Source organism: Schistocerca serialis, chromosome 5 (genome assembly GCF_023864345.2).
Source record: "Schistocerca serialis cubense isolate TAMUIC-IGC-003099 chromosome 5, iqSchSeri2.2, whole genome shotgun sequence".
In the NCBI taxonomy this organism is placed as follows: domain Eukaryota; kingdom Metazoa; phylum Arthropoda; class Insecta; order Orthoptera; family Acrididae; genus Schistocerca; species Schistocerca serialis.
In genome coordinates, this window is record NC_064642.1 from 791,374,746 (window position 1) to 791,393,665 (window position 18,920).

The following is an 18,920-nucleotide window of genomic DNA, read 5'->3' on the forward strand; positions in this document are numbered from 1 at the left end:
GTTGCTAATGATCAGAGGTTGTCGTTTGATGATGCAAAACATAAATCAGCATTTTACTCTTGCCTATAATTCAGGTGATCTGGTAGTGAATCAAAAATTGGCATTAAAAATTAGGTGGAGATTATTTACTTCTGCCGAAGAAATTAAAGCTGCTTTGAAGTCAACTGAGCTATACCCCCATAGCTTGCGGTGGCTGTTGAAGTCACTCTTGTAAAAAGTAGGAGTGCGTACGCGAAGGACTTGAAATGGCAACTGAACTGATGGTTTTTACATCCGTACAGTATCTAAAACTCCAATTTTTATAACACTTCTGTGGATGTCGTTACTCGTTCCTCCTGAGATTAGGAAAGCACTCTCTATTGTATTGTGCACATTGCGGCGTCCCCTACGTTAGAAGTTAAGTTGGTCCGAGAGGGTCGTGTCCTGGTATTTTACCTCTTGATTTGGTCTCCACCACTAACATATGTTTGCTGGATAACTGTAGCATCAACATTATTTTCCAGAAAAAGTTGTGACATTTAGATCTGCTAATATTCATGTTAATCTGCAAGACTTTAATGCTGAGTCCAAAACATATAGGTCTTTGGTCTTCAAAGGTCCGTTGTTGATAATAGGGGCCATAGTAATGTGTTGTGCTAGATCACGAGGATTGTCTAGCAGCCGTCGTTGTTGGTTCATAAACACAACTGAGGAATTACGGGTTGCGTACTTTCAGGTTATACCTACGGACGCGATTCAATAGAGACACTCTGTCTGCTGGTAACCAGACACAACTTTACTATGAAGAGACATGTTTTAGTTGTGTATGTCTGCCAGTAGAACTACCCAAGTAAAGCATGTCTGTTCACTGGTAAACTTGCCTCCTCGCAAACACGCTGACTCGTGAACAGACTATGTTACAAATGCAGGCAGTCCCGTAGAAGACGCATTTCCGGTAGGCTTTTCAGTGTAGGTGAGGTAACTGCACGGCGTCACGTTACGTTTCCAGTGGAAAATTTCACTCCTTCGCCTGTTCCCGAGGTCGCTAGTGTACGCTGGTGCATTGATGTTCGACCAGAAAGCAGGTAGCTGAAGTCGTGCTGGTACAAAAATTTCCGTCAGCAGTATTTGGTCGGAAAGAGATGGAGAAATGATACAACTTGTACTGGTCGCCTGACTGAACACCTAAGTCTTGGAATAAGCATCGAACCTCTCTGTACTGTATTAAGAAATGAAGGCATGTGATACATTTGGTGGCGCTCCGGCCATGAGCACATGCTCTGCAGTTCCTACGTGTTACTCGAGAGGAGTAAACATTGTGCTGCCATCTAGCGTCACTTTCTCTCTTTCAAACGTCCCGTTTTGAAAAATTATAAATGGCTGTGCTAGTAAACCTCTTACGTTATTTGATTTTCAAACAGCTGAGCAAAACTGAACGTACTCAGACATTTCTCTCTTTACTTATTCTGATCAACAGTAAACTGACATACAATATATTTTTTTTAGCGCAACGCAATCTGACTTTCAATAATCCCTTCAAAAGAATGGCCCTAACTAACAATAACCTACACCTTTCATGGATCACTTACATCACAAAAATCTTCATTACTCGAACTACTGCAATACAGCGAGCGCCAATACTGCCAGCTATATAAAAGATTGTAACTACTGAAGGCACTAACTACTGATAGGCATAGTTAGCAAATATAAGATTTTGTTAGAGAACAAACAATGTACGAGTATTTACCTTAATAGTGATCAAAAGTCTTAATATATATATATATATATATATATATATATATATATATATATATATATATATATATTATCAGTTCATAACATCCAGTCTTAAAAATTTTCTTTTTCTGACAGACACCCGTCCAGATCGTCCGCTCTCAAAATTCTGCCATCTCTCACCCCGAATCCACCACTGCTGGCGGCTCACCTCCAACTGCGCAACGCCACGCGCTGTTCACATCCAACTGACCAACACTACAATATCAAATATTCCAACTACGCCAACCAGCCACAGACTGCACACAGCACAGTCAGTGGTTTTCATACAGAGCGCTACGTGGCGTTACCAACATAAAAACCTAAACAGCCTACTTACACCTTCCCTCTCCCTAAGTCGTTAATTACCCAGAGATAATACTTCACTGTACACGTAGGCACATATACAAAACTGAGCCAGTTAAGAAACAACAAATATATGTGCTTTATGAAATGCGAGTAAGGAAAGCCATTCCGATTTAGGTGATTTAACATAAAGAGAAGAATGTGGTTTTACTTTAGTTACTTTAACAGCTAATACTCTCCAAAGACTGGTTTGATGCAGTTCACCGTGCTGATCTATACTGTGCAAGTCTTTTCATCTCCTTATAACTGCCACAAGTTACACTTAAACCTGCTTACTAAATTAAGTACTTAATCTCCTTCTACAATTTTTAAACTCCACACTTCCTTCCATTACAAAACTTACTATTACTTGATGCCTCAGTATGTGTCCTAGCAACGGATCCGTTCTTTTAGTCAAGTTCTGCCATACTTCACTTTTATCCCCAATTCGATTCAGTATCTACTAATTTTTTACGCGCTGTACCGGTCTACTTTTCAGCTCCACACTTCAAAAGTTTCTATAATCTTCTTGTCAGATCTGCTTATCTTCAACCTTTCACTTTCGTAAAAGACCACTCGCTAGAGAAATATCTTCATAAAAGACTTCCTAAGTCTTAAGTTAATATCGTACGTTAACAAATTCCTCTTTTTTTCAGAAATGCTTTTATTGCTGTTGATACTTTGCATTCTATTCTCTGTTTACTTTGGCCATCATCCATTATTTTACTACCCGAATAATGAAATTCATCTACTAGTTTCGAGTCTCATTTCCCCATCTAGTTCCCTCAGCATCAACTGATTTAGTTCGACTGCAGTACACTTCAACGTTGATCTTATACCACAGGCTGAAAAAGTAGCTGTTTCTGTGTCTGCTTAATTATGAAGACACATACACCTATATGGAATCCAGGTTAATTAATACAACAAAGTAAAACGAATAACCAGTCACTGTTAGTAATGTTTTTTATTAAGAAGAAATTACACCATCATCACTTTGGAACTGACAGGTTCATCTTCTGATGCTGTTTAAGTTTAAAATGATTTTTCGCTTATGCAGTACATGCAGTATTGGCTGAACGTAAATAGCTTTCCAAGCTAAGAGCTGAATTACTTTTGTCTGTTTAAATGTTTTATTTTTGCTATAATGTACAACCATCTCAAGGAACTCTTGCCACAACGAAACTCTGTTACCATCATATGTGCAGCAATTTATGTGTGAATAGTCATCTGATGATGGATGTGTCAGTTCGAAACCGGCAACGGCGGAACTTGTTCCTAACTAATATCATTGTTAACAATGAATGGTCGCTGTGTTATTACCCTGTGGTGTCACACAGTCACGTTTCACCTAGTCAGTTTCGACACAACAGCGTATATAAAATCGGCAAATTCTTATCTTCTATTAATGCCGAAATTAGCATAGAGTAGAATTAATGGAAATAAAATTATGTATTAAAAGTATAACAAAGAGTGGGAGAGGGTGGGGGGGCATCTTATGGGATGACAAGAGTGCATTTTTGATATCTTCGTAGTGTGGGACTGTGACGTAGAACAATGAAATAAGAAATTTCTAATACGTATGAATTGAAAAGACATGTAGGCAACAGTGTCGTAGCATTACTTACACGTAGGCAGAAACAACTAAATTTCTCGCAAATACGCACGTCGGTGGAAATAATAGTCGACCCTGTATTCTAATGTATGCAGTGACGCACAGCAGAGCAGAACGAGCAAACCGTTGTTTGACAAGCGACGGGAGGCACAGAGTCGCAGGGAGGTAGACACTCCTTTTCCGCCAAACTAAACAAATGCGTTGTAAGCAGACGTAATCTCTGTTGTTCAGTAGTTACTGCTTCCTTTCCCCGCGCTTCGCTCGCAAACTTTCCAGCGGAAAGAGGACTCAACTTTACGCCCTGTGAAGTTTTCGCCAACGTGCCGCAACTTCGCCTTCAGAGTGCTACTTTCTATCGGCAGTGTTTGCCGAAGACGTCGCCTAACATAGTAAACCCTTCTAAGTACGACTTTCTGCGAGGCAGGTAAGCAGATGTCAGGTACACGTGTACAAAGGACGGTGGACGAGATAAAGGTAGTGTCAGGCCACGGAGCAGAGTAAAACAAACTGAGGCGCCACAGACAGAACTTGTGTTTGCTTAATTTTCCTAACTCAGTACTCTAACGGAATATGAAATAAAAATGATAAGCTATGCTCATTTAACAAACGATCCGTCCAGACACATTTAGGTACCTAGTGGCATAATCGGCTTTTAGGGTGTTTATACTAATTTATCTTCACTCAGAAAGTAGATGTTTTAGACAGGTAATTTCTGGATGGTGATCATTAATTCGCTTTGCTAGACCCCACTCACCTTTCTCCCGTACAATGTAAGCAAGAAGTAGATTCACCCATAATCACCGACGTTGGTACAAAATGAATACATTGGAAGAGATCCATGTCACTGTTGGAGGCAAGACGAGGTTGATCTGTCCTTCATTCAGACCTTCTCCTACCTTCTCCACGTTGTAGTTGATCTGATGATATCCTTGGAAATTGGTGGCGCTATTACAGAGTAAACCGACAAGGTGTGTCATCTGATAGGAATTCCGGTAGTTATTAACGCTAAGTAAGAAGTAGGGAGGCCATCACTTCGAGTTTGTGAAATGTAATCACAGTGAACTTTACAGGAATATATTCATGACTGGATATAATTAACTCGTAAGTGGGAAGTATTAAGGTAATGGTATATGTGCAAATTTCGGCTGTATCTGGTCTAACAGGAGAATGGTCCAATACTACGTATTGAAACGTAACCTGAAATTTTTCATACAGGACGAACGGACCGAAAGAAATGCGTTGTCAAAATTTTTTGCTGCTAAGGCGCGCTGCAAGTATTTTTCTTATGTTAAAGTCGTTAATTTTTTCTGCACGAAGAACCGCTTACTGTCCTTCCTACGTGGTGCACGGATCTGCGAATAAGCAGACCAGCCATTGCGAGAAAACGTACCTCCGTGTAACGAAAAAAGTACACATGCGAATTTTAAGCTCTTAAACCATACCAAAAATGTCTCAAATCATTAATTTTTTGAATAACTAGCAGTTCATATCGTCAGCTGAACTGATGACGGTGTAATTGGTAACACAGGTGACCAGCAGAGGAAAGAAAATCAAGTCAGTATATGATATTACATTACAGACAACTTCCATCACTCGGGACTTTAGTATGTTGACATAAAATATTTTATAGCATTTCTGTAGTACAGCTGTTGCGATAATTTTTGAATATTGTGTATTTCACTAACAAAGAAACTGTTCCTTGCATATTTCGAGTAATTGTCTCAAAAATGCGAAGTGTCTATGGATGACGAAAACAAACGTTTCCTTTACACCAGGTACACATAGATAAGGAAAAATTAATGCATTTAGGCACGTCATAGTAATTACTCTTGTTGTTTCGACACATCTGGGATCGAGTAGGAGATGGTCGCGGTCGTTGTTTTACATATTTTGGCATATGTGATTAAATTCATAAAACCTGGTGATACACAAGTCACTGATGGTTAACAGTACTATTACGTTGATAAACCTGAAATGATGTAGAGCTACCTGAAACTATACTGCCATACACTTTTCTGAAAAATGCTTTACAGTTTCGAAAAATTTCTTTACCCAGAGGCTGAATGTTTCGTCGTCGTCCTAAAGAAATATGTAATGTTACGTCCAGCCCAAGAGTCCAACTGATGCAATAAATTATTTACTGCGACTGGTAGGAAGACATTTCGGATGTAATATTTAAAATTATTCTCTTCCAATCTTCCACATTTTGGTACGTCGATTAAAAGATTATTGCTACTAATCAGACTCCTTTTTTTTTAATTTTTGATCGTAATGAGCCTTGAGGTTCCTGAAGACAGGCATAAATCTGCTGAGATAGTAATCCAACGACACATATCACTGGCTTAGTAACCGCGCTAGCGACGTTGTCTCTCTTTCGCTCTAAATGATGAAGTAAGGTTTACAAGCAGTTCTTGCACGATACCTGAACGACTGGGTTCATACATCGCATTTTAGGGGATAACAAGAAGCTTCGTCTTCACGCCAGCTACGAATTTCTCTGTGGTATTAGCTGTTAATCACGTCTCCTCTACGCGTTTACTTGAAGTAAACTCCGAAGGTTTGCGGCTTCCTTTTCCGTATAATTTCCTGAATGTGTTTAACTACGTAGGAGATACCTGGACGCAGATCTCTCTCGATAACGGGGTACTGACTCTCGCTAGAAAATAAAAAATAAGTAAAAATAAAAAAAATAAAAAAAATTGAGCGCTTGGGACTTAACTTCTGAGGTCATCAGTCCCCTAGAACTCAGAACTACTTAAACCTAACTAACCTAAGGACATCACACACATCCATGCCCGAGGCAGGATTCGAACTGCGACCGTAGAGGTCGCGCGGTTCCGGACTGTAACACCTAGCACCGCTCGGCCACCCCGTCCAGCACTCTCGCTAGCATTTCCAAATTTTTCGAACAGTTTTTCTTACAATTTTGCTAGTTTAATTTTGGCGTTTAACAAAAAAATTTACAGCCTCTTCTGTGGCACTGAAAGATGTTACTATACATGTTTTCTTCGGGCTACGAAGGTACTGTGTTTTTGCACTGGACTTTAATTAGCACAACAGTCATCGTTGGAATGACAGTTCACAGAATATTCTGTTATTTCCTATTTCTTATAATTTTTCCTTAATTTCTAACAAAATGTTGACAGTACGCGAATGAATGTCTAAGAAATTAACTAATAAATAACACATATGTAGATATTCAGCATAAACAGATACTTTCCATTGCATTCCACGTTCTTCATACTTCACCTTTGCAAGGTTGAAACCATTAACTGGATTTTACATTACTGTGAAACTCTGAAATCTGGGCAGAGAAAAACGCTATCGGCTTGCATAAACGAAGAAAACACAAAGAAAAGTAATTCAGTGTTAACAATAGAGATAACGCTTAACGATATCACAAAGGAAGATGCAGATTCGAGGGAATAATAACTGCGAACAATTATGTCGGAGAAACTGTCAACGGTTATGCAAAGAAATATGCTGTCGTTACTGGGCAGCAGCCAACCCGCAAGAAGTGCATCAAAAACCACTGTACAGCGGAAAAGTGACAGTGTAGTGTGCGGTGTCCAAAGTGGGAATCGATGGGCCTTATTGTTTTGAAGAAGGTGGCGTTAGTTTAACAGTGAATTCTGCACGTTATTGCACAAACGCTATGCAATGTAGTGCGGCCACAACTGGACACTATAGGGATGAACATGGCAGACATGTGGTTCCAAGAAGATTGAGCCTCAGCCAACATGGCTAACGATTCCGTGGCAGCTGTTCGAGGCACGTTTTCCCAACAGGTGATCTCACGTTTTGTCTATGTCCACTGGCCAGCACGCTAGCCAGATTTGTCTGTCTGTGACTTTATGTTATGCGGTTACCTAAAAAAAAAAAAGTGTATTGCAACAAACCTCATACACTCAATGACCTGAAAGTTGCAGTAAGTCCAGAAATTTCAGCTGTTTCGCATGACATGTTGACGAAAGTGAAGGCGAACTTCGAAGAAAGATTTTAAATGTTTAATCACGGAGGAGGCCGCTATATGCCTGACGTTATCTTCAAAACACGACAAACGTGACAATTCGCAAACTGGATACATTATTAATTGTAGTGATGAGTGAATTTTGTATGTGATCAAAATAGAGCCAATTATAGTAGTTTGAAATCCATGCGTTCTTTATGAGCCACCCTGTATTTGGCACTTTTCAACATTTATTTAAACTATACTTGCAATGAGTCGTAGCAGCTCAAATTTTGACATTGTGTTTCTTTCGGAGTATTCATCCTTTATAAAAAAATCAGGACAGGTTTAGACGTGTCAGACTGGATAGTTTATTTGTAAAGGCCGTAGGACTGACTAACATGCGAATAGTAAAATCAACTACAAAACAGCATACTTCTTATATACGCCCAGGGCACTTGCCCCTTTCATTTATTTAACATAACTCAAGGTTTCTGTATAAGAATAATGCCACAAACGGCCATTGGCAGGTGGTCCCTCTCGACAATTTCTATGTGAGACGTGATATACAAACCAATATTTGTATTTAAAATTAGTTGTATCTGGCACCCATTCTCTGGATCAACCACCATCTATATATCAACTCGTAAGGTACTCTACTGGCTATTAAAATTGCTACACAAAGGAAAAAATGTTGATGATAAACGGGTATTCATTGGACAAATTTATTATACTAGAGCTGACATGTGATTACATTTTCACACAATTTTGGTGAATAGACCCTGAGAAATCAGTACCGAGAACAACCACCTATGGCCGTAATAACGACCTTGATACGCCTGGGCATTAAGTCAAACAGAGCTTGGATGGCGTGTACAGGTACAGCTGCCCATGTAGCTTCAACCCGACACCACAGTTCATCAAGAGTAGTGAATGGCGTATTGTATCGAGCCAGTTGCTCGGCCAACATTGACCAGACGTTTTCAATTGGTGAGAGATCTGGAGAATGTGGTGGCCAGGGCAGCAGTCGAACATTTTCTGTATCCAGAAAGGCCCGTACAGGACCTGCAACATGCGGTCGTGCATTATCCTGCTGAAATGTAGGGTTTCGCAGGGATCGAATGAAGGGTAGAGCCATTGATCGTAACACATCTGAAATGTAACGTCCACTGTTCAAAGTGCCTCAATGCGAAAAAGAGGTGACCGAGACGTGTAACCAATGGCACCCCATATCTTCATGCCGGGTGATACGCCAGTATGGCGATGACGAATACACGCTTCCAATATGCGTTCACCGCGATGTCGCCAAACACGGATGCGACCATCATGATGCTGTAGACAGAACCTGGATTCATCCTAAAAAATGACGTATTGCCATTAGTGCACCCAGGTTCGTCGTTGAGCACACCATCGCAGGTGCTCCTGTCTGTGAAGCAGCGTGAAGGGTAACAGCAGCCATGGTCTCCGAGCTGATAGTCCATGCTGCTGAAAACGTCTGCGAACTGTTCGTGCAGATGGTTGTTGTCTTGCAAACGTCCCCATCTGTTGACTCAGGGATCGAGATGTGGCTGCACGATCCGTTACAGCCGTGCGGATAAGATACCTCTCGTCTCGACTGCTAGTGATAGGAGGCCGTTGGGATCCAGCACGGCGTACCTTATTACCCTCCTGAACCCACCGATTCCATATTCTGCTAACAGTCATTGGATCTCGACCAACGCGAGCAGCAATGTCGCGATACGATAAACCGCAATCGCGAAAGGCTGCAATCTGACCTTTATCAAAGTCGGAAACGTAATGGAACGCATTTCTCCTCCTTACACGAGGCACCACAACAACGTTTCACCAGGCAACGCCGGTCAACTGCTGTTTGTGTATGAGAAATCGGTTCGAAAATTTCCCCATGTCAATACGTTGTGGGTGACGTACCGGCGCCAACCTTGTGTGAATGCTCTGAAAAGATAATCATTTGCATATCACAGCATTTTCTTCCTGTCGGTTAAATTTGGCGTCTGTAGCACGTCATCTTCGTGGTGTAGCAATTTTAATGGCCAGTAGTGTATCTTCTCATATAGTGAACCACTCTTCTCACCACAGACTCACTATTAGCACCGTAAGTCGTGAAATACACTGATTAAGAAAAACATTGTGTTGGAGGTGGCGCCCAGTAACATTAGACATATTACACCGGGTTCAGGTAAGGTGAAGCTGGTGGCCAAGATATCAATGTGTGTTCATTGCCATGCCCCACAAACCACTGAATCACAATTCAGGCCCTTGTGACACGGACAATTGTTCTGCTGGAGGTACGATCACCGTTGAGGAAGACATCATCCATGATGGAGTGCACCTAGTCCGCAATAACGTTCACATGGACCGCAGATGTAGTGGTGTCTTCGAGTAGATCCCAGGTTCCGCGAAAGTACAGGTGGGAGAGGAGTATGCCCTTTGCAGGTGTTGCTCTGTTCATCTACGTAATCCACGTGCAGCGAAAATGAATATAATTTTTTTCAACCTCCGGTCGGCCACGAAATTACAGTCGCAGAGAAAATCTGATGAATCTTTGCGCTTATGTGTTGCACAGTGTCTCTGGCATATCCGTCGGTCACACACATTGAGCACGTCAAGGATGCGTAGAACAATAGTCTTCCGCCAAGTGTGAAGTGCGTGCTGAGAGGTTGCACCTGATGTCATGCAGTCTGTTTTTTCGGGGGGGGGGGGAGGGGGAGGGGTCATCTGTCTTCTGACTGGTTTGATGCGGCCCACGACGAATTCCTGTCCTGTGCTAAGCTCTTGACCCCGGAGTAACACTTGCAACCTACGTCCTCTATTATTTGCTGGAAGTATTCCAGTCTCTGTCTTCCTCTACCGTTTTTGCTTTCCACAGCTCCCTCTAGTACCATGCAAGTCATTCCGTCATGTCTTAACAGATGTCCTATCATCCTGTCCCTTCTCCTTGTCAGCGTTTTCCACATATTCCTTTCCTCCCCGATTCTGCACGGATCCTTCTCATTCCTTACCTTATCAGTCCACATAGTTTTCATCATTGGTCTGTAGCACCACATCTCAAATGCTGTACTCCAGACGTACATTCTTAGAAATTTCTTCTTCAAATTAAGGCCTACGTATGATAATACTAGCCTTCTCTTGGCCAGGAATGCCCTTTTTGCCATAGCGAGTCTGCTTTTGATGTCCTCCTTCCTCCGTCCGCCATTGGTTATTTTACTGCCTCGGTAGCAGAATTTCTTAACTTCATCTACTTCGTGACCATCGATCCTGATTTTAAGTTTCTCGTTGTTCTCATTTCTACTACCTTCGTCTTTCTTCGATTTACTCTCAATCCATGTTCTACACTCATTATCTATAGACCGGCGGACTCTGTTCCCACCTTCGGTAGATGCGCTGAAAGATTTCAACTGGTAGGGCCTTTATCACGTCGGTCACATTCAGCTGTATGTTCTCCAGAATCCGTAAATGTCGTCCATATAAAACATTTTGCAATTTCGGAAAAAGAAAACAGTCACAAGGTGTAATAATTACACTGTTCATTATATTCGGCAAATCATGTAATTCTTCATTTCACTCAGGGTAGCAATGTCATCAGCGAATCTCATCATTGATATCCTTTCACCTTGGATTTTAATTCCACTGCTGAATCTTTCTTTTATTTCCATCATTGCTACCTCGATGTACAGGTTGGGCAGTAAGGGCGGAAGACTACATTCTAGTCTTACACCATTTTTAATACAAGCACTTAGTTCTTGGTCGTCCACTCTTATTATTCCCTCTTGGCTGTTGTACATATTGTATATGACTCATCTCTCCCAATAGCTTACCCCTCTTTTTCTCAGAATTTCGAACATCTTGCATCATTTAACATTGTCCAACGCTTTTTCCAGGTCAACAAAGCCTATGAAAGTGTCTTGATTTTTCTTTGGTCTTGCTTCCATTATTAACCGCAACGTGAGCATTACGTCTCTCGTGTCTTTACCTTTCCTAAAGCCAAACTAATCGTTATCTTGAGTATCCTCAATTTTCTTTTATATTCTTCTGTGTATTATTCTTGTCAGCAACTTATGTGCACGAGCTGTTAAACTGATTGTGCGATAATTCTCGCACTTGTCAGCTCTTGTCGTCTTCGGAATTGTGTGGATGATGTTTTTCGGGAAGTCAGATGGTACGTCGCCAGACTTATTCATTCTACACACCAACGTGACTAGTCGTTTTGAGAAATTATGATGGAATGTTATCTATCCCTTCTGCCTTATTTGATTCTAATACCGGGTCCTCTATCTCTTCTAATATCTCTTCTAAATCGACTCCTGTTTCTTCTTCTATCACATGAGACAAATCTTCCCCCTCATAGAGGTTTTCAATGTATTCTTTCCATCTATCTGGTCTGTAGTCCGCATTTAGCAGTGGAATTCTCGTTGCAATCTTAATGTTATCATCCTTGCTTTTAATTTCACCGAGGGTTGTTTCGACTTCCCAGTATGCTGAGTCAATCCTACCGGCAATCATTCCTTTTTCGATTTCTTCACATTTTTCATGCAGCTATTTCGTCATAGCTTCCCGCACTTCCCATTTATTTCATTCCTCGGTGACTTATATTTCTGTATTCTTGAGTCTCCCGGAACATTTTTGTACTTCCTTCTTTCACCAACCAACTGAAATATTTCTTCTGTACCCAAGGTTTCTTCGCAGTTACCTTCTTTGTACCTATGTTTTCCTTCCCAACTTCTGTGATGGCCCTTTTTAGAGATGTCCATTCCTCTTCAACTGTACTGCCTACTGCGCTATTCCTTATTGCTGTATCTATAGCGTTAGAGAACTTCAAACGTGTCTCGTCATTCCTTAGTACTTCCGTATCCCACTTCTTTGCGTATTGATTCTTCCTGACTAATGTCTTGAACTTCAGCCTACTGTTCATCACTACTGTATTGTGATCTGGGTCTATATCTGCTCCTGGGTACGCCTTACAATCCAGTATCTGATTTCGGAATCTCTGTCTGACCATAATGTAATCTAACTGAAATCTTCCTGTATCACCCGGCCTTTTCCAAGAATACCTCCTCCTCTTGTGATTCTTGAACAGAGTATTCGCTATTGCTAGCTGACGTTTATTACAGAACTCAAACTTTCTCCTCTCTCATTCCTTGTCGCAAGCCCATATTCTCCTGTAACCTTTTCTTGTACTCCTTCCCCTACAACTGCATTCCAGTCCCCCATGACTATTAGATTTTAATCTCCCTTTACATACTGTATTACCCTTTGAATATCCTCGTACACATTCTCTATCTCTTCATCTTCAGCTTGCGACGTCGGCATGTATACCTGAATTAGCGTTGTCGCTGTTAGTTTGCCGTCAGTTCTGGTAAGAATAACCCTATCACAAAACTGTTCACAGTAACACACTCCCTCCCCTACTTTCCTATTCATAACGAATACTACTCCCGTTATACCATTTTCTGCTGCTGTTGATATTACCCTATACTCATCTGACCAGAAATCTTTGTCTTCTTTCCACTTCGCTTCACTGACCCCTACTATATCTACACTTATGCTCATAAATTAAGGATAATGCTGATACATGGTGAAACAATGCTCTGGTGGGCAGTTTTCGGGTTCACCTCGGAGTATGACCATGTGGTGCATTTGACCTGCGGTTGTCGCACTGTGGCGCTGGCAGCAGTCCACATACGCAGAGATGTGTTGGTACATGTCAGAGTACGGTGCAGCGAGTAAGTGTGCAGACGTTATTAGATGTTGGTGATTGTGTGTTGAAAATGGCCCAAAGAACACATATTGATGAAGTTTTGAGGGGTAGGATACTAGGGCGACTGGAGGCTGGTCAAACAAAGCAGGTCGTAGCACGGGCCCTCCGTGTGCCACAAAGTGTGCTCTCAGGAATATGGCAACGATTCCAGCAGACAGGAAACTTGCCCAGGCGCTACAGTACGTGACGTCCACAGTGTAAAACAAAGACCGATATCTCGCCATCAGTGCCCGCAGACGGCCACGGAGTACTGCAGGTAGCCTTGCTCGGGAGCTTACCCCAGCCACTGGAACCGTTGGCTCCAGACACACAGTGTACAGACGACTGAACAGACATGGTTTCTTCGCCTGGAGACCTGCAAGGTGCGTTCCACTGACCCCTGGTCACAGGAGAGCCCGTAAAGCCTGGTGCCAAGAACACAGTACATGGTCATTGCAACAGTGGTCCCAGGTTATGTTTACGGACGAATCCAGGTATAGTGATTCTCGTCGGGTTTTCATCTGGCGTGAACCAGGAACCAACCCTTTAATGTCCTTTAAAGGGACCTGTACGGGAGTCTTGGTTTGATGGTGTGGGGTGGGATTATGATTAGTGCACATCCGCCTTTTCAGGGGTGCAGCAGGTCCCACCTTCCTCCTGATGGATAATAACGCACGGCCCCACCGAGCTGTCATCGTGGAGGAGTACCTTGAAACAGAAGATATCAGGCGAATGGAGCGGCCTGTCTGTTCTCTAGACCTAAACCCCATAGAACACGTCTGGGATGCTCTCGTTCGACGTATCGCTGCACGTCTTCAAACCCCTACGACACGTCGGAAGCTCCGACAGGCAATGGTGCAAGAATGGGAGCCATACCCCAGCAGCTGCTCGACCACCTGATTCAGAGAATCCCAACCCGTTGTGCGGCCTGTGTACGTGTGCATAGTGATCACATCCCATATTGACGTCGGGGTACATGCGCAGGAAACAATGGCATTTTGTAGTAGATGTGTTTCGGGACGGTTTTCTCAACTTATCACCAATACTGTGGACTTACAGATCTGTGTCGTGTGTGTTCCCAATGTGCCTATGCTATTAGCGCCAGTTTTGTGTAAGGCCAAGTTGTGTGGCACCGCATTCTGCAATTATCCTTAATATATGGGCATGAGTGTAGATTGAGCCTTTGCATTTCTCTGCTCTGATTTTCTAGTTTCCCTTCCACGTTCAAGCTTCTGACATTCCACGCTCCGACTCGTAGAATGCTATTATTTCGTTGATTATTCAATCTTTATTTCATGGTAACCCCTGGCCGCCCCGTCCCGGACATCCGAATGGAGGCAATTCCGGAATCTTTTGCTAAAGGAGCGATCATCATAACACTTCTTCAATTACAGGCCACATGTCCTGTAGATACAGTTACGTGTTTTCAATGCAGTGGTTTCCATTGCCTTGTGCATCCTCATGCCGTTGATCTTTGTTGATACTTCCGCCTTCAGGGGCAGTTTCCCATCAACCTCTGTGCGCTCCTCCGCCTTCTTTGACAAGGCCGTTGGCAGAATGAGAGTGAGTTCTTATGCCGGAGGTCTTCGGCCGCAAATTCTGATTATTAATCAAATTTCAGGCAGCGGTGGCATTCGAACCCGGGACCGAAGACGTTTTGATTATGAATCAAACACAAAGACACACACACACACACACACACACACACACACACACAAACACACACATAAATGCGTGTGCCGCGCGGAGTGGCCGCACGGTTTGAGGCGCCACACCACAGATTGCGCGGCCCCTCCCGCTGGAGGTTCGAGCCCTGCCTCGGACATGGGTGTGTGTGTTGTTCTTAGAATAAATTAATTTAAGTAGTGTGTAAGTCTACGGACCCATGACCTCAGCAGTTTGGTCCCTTAGGAATATATACGTGCACGCAAACTAAAGCGTGCATACTTTTGAGAAGCTACTTATCCGAAACAGTAACTGAGCAAAGACCTAACCAGGTTGATAGTACGGAGTGCGCAACAAGGAAAACAGTGGTTGCTCAACATATGTGGAAATGTGTTCTCATGCTGGTGAAGCGGCGACGACAGGGCACGACGTGCTGAAAGCGACTGGATTGGGCAACGCAACGAGGCAATGCCGGATTTACAGTGTCGCCGTTCAAATTAGCCTAACTGACTACACGAACCAAGGGCAAGCACCTCCTGCCGCTCACAGGATGCAGTCATAAAAGCACCGAGTGCCCCGTGCTTGTTGTACCCTCGGAAACCTGATATTCCTCCATCCGAGGGGCAAACGTAGCTGACGTTTCTCTTACACCCAGACCTCTGAAGCAGATTACCCGCATTTATTTTTTTACTTTACTATTAACTTAAGTAAATATCCAATCAATGTCACACTTAATTATAAGCAAGTAGAAGTAGGGGACAGTTTTGAGAGTTTACAAGTTGTACTGGCAATTTATAATTATTAAGTTATGTATTCAAAGGATAAACCATTCTTATTTCTTTCGTACGCAAAAGCTCCTCTTATCCTAACCACTCATTCCTTAAAATGTCAGTTGCAGCTTCTCACAAGCAGTTTGAAAACTAAGTCATAAGCCTTTTTTTTTTTTTTTTTTTTTTTTTTTTTGCTCCGTTAAGGTGACAAGAATTCCTTTATCACGTGACTATGGAGTCGTCATTCGGTACGGGGTTTGATGGTCCACATCTATGCTTCGATTCCGGTGTAGCGTGCAATTAGCGGTCGTCTTAGTTTCTTACTGTTTCTCCTCCCCCCCCCCCTCGCCCCCCCTCCCCCAGCACTGTCTCTTTCCCCAGATGTAACTTGCCATCACCACTACTTTTAAAGTCCAACAGATACTTGCAACTTTTATAATAATTACAATAAAATAAAAAATGTTTGCATATAATTGTAATGACAGTTCGTTTAATTTAGTGCATAGTAAATTGCTTTAGTATAAAAAAGTTTAAAAATACCTCAAATCTGTTGCGAAATGATTTATTTAATTAAGTACGAAATAAAACACATTAGAGAAAAATTTGATATGCCTTTGAATCACACTTGAAATCATTTACAGCAACAGTGGTGCAGACTGACTTTCCGTAGCAACAGCATCTCATCTGGTAAGACAATTTACCACTTAAATACACATAACAATAATATCTCAAGGCCAAACAACTTGCAGGCCTACATAACCCTTGAGGCCAGTGCCTTAAAGTAATATTTAAAATTCTGTGTACTTTCAGTACTGAACTGGCACTGGATTTGATGCAGATGATTTCTAGTACCATTCAAAGGCGCATCGAATTCTTCTGTAATATATTTTATTTCTTAGTTTTCGAGAAATCATTTCAGAAAAAAATTGGCAATTGATATCACACCAACGTGACTTTCTATGCGCAAAATACCATGATGGATAGCCTATGACGACATTAAGTACATAATTTTAACCCTCGAGCACATCATAAAGATTAGAGCATTTGTAAAACAATATTGGTGGGTGGATAAGTCAAACTAAAAGTGAGGATTTATCTGCATCAATCTTCGCAAAAATATATGCCAGAAGCTATTTCTTGTAACAACGCCACGTAGAGGTTCGGGAAGATGAAACTACCTGTTACCTGCCAACGTGTGCACCAACAGCCAGGTGACAATGCACAGGTAGTGAAGGAACATCAGAACATCTCTGCTGCATAGCTTGAAATATAATTGAAAATAATGTACAGTCAGAGATGCTTATGTATTCGTATTTGACTTATGTAATACTATATTTCGTGTCAGGCCAATCTGTTTACTTTGAATTTTGAATTACTTTGAAATATTTCACTATAGTTACGGAAATAAGGCGCATTTCATGTGTTTGCTGTTTTTCAGAATACACACTGACGCGAAAAAAAATCCAATCATCAAGAAATAATTGATGTAGAGGAATGAAGTCTTAGGACTACATTTGTCTAGGTAACATATTTAAGTTATTAACGTTGCAAGATCATAGGTTAACGTAAGAGCGAGAAAAGCCATGGGAAACATGAAATTCTAGCACATTAATGCAACAATGCACACATGCATACATGCATGCACTGAGCCACACAGGTGCAGGAGTTTTGTGTGTGGAATGGAGTTCCATGCCTGTTGCACTTGGTCACTCAACGCAGGGATGGTTAGTGCTGGTTGTGGATGACAATAGAGTTGTACTCTGATGATATCAGGTACCTGCTTGATTGGAGACAGATCTGGTGATCGAGCAGGCAAAGGCAACATGTCGACACTGTGGAGCATTTTGGGCTACAACGGCAGTGTGTGGGCGAGCGTTATTATGTGGGAAAACACCTGCAGGAATGCTGTTCGTGAGTGACAGCACAACAGGTCGAATCACCACACTGACATACAAACTAGCAGTCAGCGTGTGTAGAATATCCACGAGAGCGCTGGATCCGTGCAAGCAGAAACTTGCTGCAGATGATCGAAATGTAAGATTACGTTCCAGAAACGGTACCAGCCAAACTGGTCAGTGGGGATATTTACAGCTTCCAAAGTGCAACAACAGCCCCAGGAACGTAAATGTTAAAAATGAATTAAGGTAAAGATGTTTTTACACAGCTTTAGTTAAATGTCTCAGCTTTCCATACCACTGCACAGCATTTAGACGAATGCTCACAATTTTGTATTTTATAAAAGGGTATGTAAATCCCAAAAGGTTCAGTGGCATAACGAGTAAGAAAGAGCATCAGAGGAGGTGGCGGTATTTTCGATAGGTTCCTAGTTCAATTACACTTCCAAGGATATAACTATATGAATCTGGAATGAAGCTAAAAACGTATCTAGCTCATGGAGTAAGGATATTAAACCACCATACAATGACTGCGAGAAGTATCATTTAGCATATGCTATAAATCAGTATTTGGCAGACTGTCATGCTGTCGATCGAATTTTAGCTGATAAAGCCAAGAAATTATATCAAATAGATACATGGACTTAGGACAATGTATTGCAGAATTTGGAGTTAAGGCAACGCATGCCTGACTTCAGTTGGCTTCCGTGATAAAATTCCAACAAGTTACAAACACAGTTCGTTGTGCACTAAATAAACCGAAGAAAAACTGTGGATTGTCTAAAAACTTGCATCCAATCAGCGGTAGCAGGGGCTAAAAGTGCCTTTAAGCACAAAGGTATAAGAAGAAGACAGAATACCTAGAGTTCTACCAATGCCTAAGACACTTGCTAGAGTTATCCCACTCCTAATTCCAGTACTTGTAGCCCTACTAGCTATTGGCTGTTTAGCAACAGGGCAGCAGTCATACTCTCAACAGTGAACAAAACACAGAGAAACAACAATGGATGGCTAAAAGCCATAAATAATGATGGAGGCTTCGCTATTGGAAAAGTCAGTGTCATTAAACCACATAAAAATGTTGAATTGTATAATGTATGTAAATAACCAGCCAGAATAAATGGGTAATGTAGTAGCATATAGATTCTTCTTTACTCATAGTATCTCTCTAGATCTA